A 4,901-nucleotide genomic window follows, 5' to 3' on the forward strand; every position below is an offset into this window, starting at 1 on the left:
AGCCGCTATGCTGGAGACTTGAGCCAACTGGCCTTGGAAGAATTAATGACCTCCGTCTCTGCCTTCAGCCCCACCCTCCCTTACCAGTAGTCCCCTTTTTTAGAAGTGCCCTCTGGGCTGAGGTTTTAAGACCCTCAGTGGCAAGAGCTGATATCCTCCTTTGGCTTCGAGACATCTGGGAGGGGCCAGAGGAGGAGGACTGATAATGGGGGGGGGAGAAGCTGGCAGCCTTTAAGACTTTGGGGGGGGGGCTGGCAAGGAGGCCAGGAGCCAAGCTTGATTGCAGGGGGTTGAGGCAACAGGGGGAGTGAGCCTGGGCTGGCTGCTGGTGGGGAATTCCAGCCTTGGCCAGCCACTTGGAAGCACATGTGTTTAGCCAAGCACAGAAACCCACAAAGCTGCTTCTTCATCCTTCCAAGCCTGCCTCTGAAGACTAGGGATTGGGAGCCTTGGGAAATGGCTGTTACCAGAAGCACCTCATACACAGCAGTGGCCAATCAGCACTGGGGCTATGATGCCCCTGCAATAACTTCAGCCCTCTGCACACATGGAGACCACTTAGCAGATCCAGACGATGGTGGGGATGTAAGGATGGCCAGGCCATGGCTAGGCTGGCCATGGCTGCTGGCATTTGTTGAGCGTTCCCCACACACCCTCCTAACCTCTGTCACTAATGTCAAGCATTCCTCCCAACCGTCCCAAAAGGGAAGTAAGAAACTGCACAGCAGGTGAAATAGTCTGTCCAAAGTCACCTGGGTAGTGAGTGGCCAGATAAGTTCTAAGCCTGCTTGGCATGTGTCCCTGTCCTGCGAGGAAGGAAGGTGGATAGAGTTCCTCCAGCCTTGCCCCCTCCTCTGTGTATCACACAGTGATTGAAGGTCGCCAGGGTCAGTCTATGGAAACTCTGAACCCTTCCTAGGAAGCATTGCAACATGTGAGTTTCCAGTGTCACACATCACAGGGTGCTCGTCCCTCTCAAACAGGAAAGACTGAGGCCTAAGACCAGGTGACAGGAGCAGGCCTCCTGACGTACTGTCATGTGACTTAGACTCTGGTCTCTCTCTCTCTCAGCTGATCTGGGCCCCACCCCTGCAAAGCCAGAGGGGACTGTGAGTTCTCTTGCCACCTACAAGATGGAAATGGCGCATGAGATCACTGCAGCCAAGGACCTGACGAGGAAGCGGTGGACAACGGGGTGGTGTGGAGGTTGAGAGAACTCAGCAAGTCCGGGGCTGGCATCATGCTGCTAGGGTGAGATTCAGGAGAGAGGCCAGCATGGAAGAGGGGACTGCTCCTTTACTCTAGCCAATCTGCATGATTGAGACTACTTCAAAGCCTTTGGTGAGGTCAAAAGCAGTAGAATGGCTGTGTCTTTCCAGGAAAATTGGAATGTGCAAAGTGTGGTAGGCAGGTATCAGGTGACAGCCCTGCAAGTGTCCTGTTTGCGGACTTCCTTCTGTTCTGCTCTAACCTCGTTTCTGTTGGTTGACTGGTTCCTGTTGTCCCAGCAACAGAGTAATAACAGAGGTGGCTGGGAATGACTGTGCTAAGTCACTTAATTATCACAAACAGGCATAGTGCCAAGCAAGGGTGGTTACAGCTGTGGTAGACTTACTTAGTCACTCCTGCCACCAAATGTGGCCTGGAGAGGGTCATAAATATGCACTGAACAATGGACCTCCAAAAGATGCACCTTGGTTAATTGAAGAACCTTTGAAATGATGAAGAACATTATATTGTTCTACTACTGAGTTGAATTTATTGCATTCTACTGGCAGGCCAGTGATGTGTACAGTTGGGCTACTTGCCAGTTACTCTATTCCCAAACTCTCTTATAGAGATTTATCAACAACGCAAGTCCATTCTGTTTGGCCTGCTATTGTGGCTCCAATCTGGAACATCCTGTCGTGGTTTTTCTTTTTGGAAGGATCGTCTGTCTCATAACCTCTTAGTAACAGGACTTTGAGGGCTAACGGCCGATGCATTATCCTAGCAAATTATTATGACTCGTGGGCAAGCAAGCCCACAGCCGCCAAGCCAGAGCACCCTCTGATTATGTGTTTATTGACTTTAGGTCATTGAACGTCACCAGCAGCCACTATGGGCCACACTTGCTTTGTTAGATGCCTGTGAGTATTTTCTCCAAACCACGTAGTCGAGGCTTGGGGAGGCTTTCAAAGTCACCCAGTCCTCAAAGTTCCCAAAACATTTTTGTTTGTTTGTTTGAGTGTGTGTTGACTTCTTCCTGCTCCACAGCATCCTGCAAGCTACCTGATTGCACCTGCAGAGCCCCTTGGGGTCCCACTGCTCAGGCTATTGTTTTTCCAGGCTGCAAGTGAGGTAACAGCCTGAAGCCTCTGCTGTTCTTGCTGGTTGCATTCAAACATTGATGTGGAGAGGCAGCTGCATCTTGAAGAGATTTCTGGTCCCCATGAGGTTCTGTTGAAGAGTGGAGCACATGAGGGTCATTGACACAGACCGATTCCACAGGTCAAAAGCCCCAGGGACAGTATATACATCTGGCGCCACTAAGCCCAGCACTTAAAGGCCATGTGGAGCTTGCCTGTCATTCCCTTTGGAGTCTAGTTCTTTCTGATCCTAAAGTTGAGACTGCTGGTTTTCCGTCTGTGTGGGATAGGAATAAAATGTTTAAAAACGGATATCGTTTATTCCTGAGTCAGTCAAGCATTTTACGTCTATGTTTTTATTCACACCTTAAAAGCTTAAGGATATGCTGGGCCTTGGTGGCACACTCCTTTCTTTAGTCCCAGTGCTTGGGAGGCAGAGGCAGGAGGACAGGAGGATCTCTGTGAATTTGAGGCCAGCCTGGTCTACAGAGCGAGTCCCAGGACAGGCTCCAAATCTACACAGAGAACCAAAAAACCAAAACAAAAAACTAAAAAGCATAAGGGTGTGGTATTGCTTTCTTACAAACCAGGAAACTGGGGATTGGCATAATGCCCTCTACATCACACAATAGGTTCTTACTGACACACACCTACCCTCTACTTCCCATAGCTCTATTGCTCACGAGGGATGCTGCAGCCTATGCTGGGAGCCACCAGCCGGCACTCATCCCTTCAACGGAGATTTCTTCAGATTGTAACATCTTTATGTAAAATTTGCAAGTATAAGGTTTTTCAAAATATTCTTTTTCTAAAGTGGAGCTGCCCTAAACTGTAGAAACCTCAGAATCCTCTGAGAATTTCCATCCATCCTACTCACATGAATGCCCTACCTAAAAATGACTGCTCTCTTCCATTGCCTCCCAACGTTCATTTCTTTCTCCTTAGATTCTTCACCAATATATTATATACCTTGTGAACCAACTACCTCATCTATTATACATGGCAAGCAAATAGATGGCAGCCATTATCTCTACACTTGTAGCATTCTGTGTAGCAAATGGAACTGTTACCATTTCCGTATTATGGACAAGTGCTGTGCTCAGAGGAACCCACCACTTTCTATTCACTATGCTGCCTTTGAACTTGACCCTGGCCAGGCTTCTCTAGCTATAATATCATAGTTTACTCATGGAGTAGACATCATCTCATTGATGCCTCATCTTTGACTTTTCTGCTCCTTAGCAAACTTCCCTGATGACTCAGACCTTAACAATACCCTTTTTAACATCTCCCCAAATTAATCACTTCTGTCACCATAGTCCCATCCCAGGTATCTACCAGCACTATGCCCTAACCCCACCATATCTATCTCCTTCTGGAATTGGCCTGGGATCTTCACCCCATAGATCTGAAGTCTCCAGTCTACTCCACAGTAGCCTCTTTCTTTTGTGCCCCTCAGCCTCTCTAACACAAATCTCCCTTTATGTTTTTTTACACCCTCTGGTTCCTCCCTTTTCCTCACTCCTTCCCAGCCTGCTTGATTTTCACTTATCCCTCTGGTATGAGCATCATTTCTTTGGGTTCACCTTCACATCTGTTTGGTTTGCATCAGAACCTGTGGCAGACTTAGTCTGTGGCTTCTTAGAGGTAGAGAGAACATCTCTTCTCTGGCATGGCGTCATCTAATCAGATTTATTTACAGAACAGGAAACATCAATACGTGTTCATTGAGAAGAATACCTGCCCCTGCAGCATCCAGAATTGATTTTTAATGAATCAAAGCCAAAAGACAAAGGAGAACATAATTCTAGGGGGAAGGAATAGGGACAGACAGTTCAGAGAAGATGAACAAAAGGCCACCCATGGAGAGAAAAAACTCCCCTGTGCCCTAGTTGGTCATTTTTAGAAGGCAAAATTGGCAATTCTTTCAAGATGGCAAATGTTCAGGATGCTTTTCTCCAGAAAGTCCACTTCTGGGTATGTGTTCTACAGCAGAATCCCTACAAGAAAGAGAACAGCATGGCAAATGCGGACTATAGGCCTGTTTAGAATAACACACTAACTGTAAGCCACCTAAGTGTCTGCCTGTGGAAAGCAGGTGTTTAAGAGGCTACGTTCATTTACTGGTACTCACGCGGAGAGATGTCAAAAACACTAATGAGTTTGGAGAAAATGTCAAGTTGAAGAACAGTAAGAGAGACCCCAGTTTTGTTAAGAAAGCAAGCAAGTATCATGCATTAAGATTGAAGCCAGCCTGGAATATATGAGCTCTTACATAGAGAAGTGAGAAGTGGGGAAAGAGACAGAGGAGGAGGAGGGGGAGGAGGGGGAGGAGGGGGAGGAGGGGGAGGAGGGGGAGGAGGGGGAGGAGGGGGAGGAGGGGGAGGAGGGGAGGAGGAACTAAAAGAGCTAGATAGCTGGTAATAACATTTCCTATCATTTTCTCAACATTTGAGTCGTTCCACAACTTCAAAAAATTTTTTTAAGGGAAGATTCACTCAACATAGCAAGATAAAACAAACATGCAATCGGTGGAAAATAGAGTAGAATAAA

This window comes from Phodopus roborovskii, unplaced genomic scaffold (assembly GCF_943737965.1).
Source record: "Phodopus roborovskii unplaced genomic scaffold, PHOROB, whole genome shotgun sequence".
NCBI classification, from domain to species: domain Eukaryota; kingdom Metazoa; phylum Chordata; class Mammalia; order Rodentia; family Cricetidae; genus Phodopus; species Phodopus roborovskii.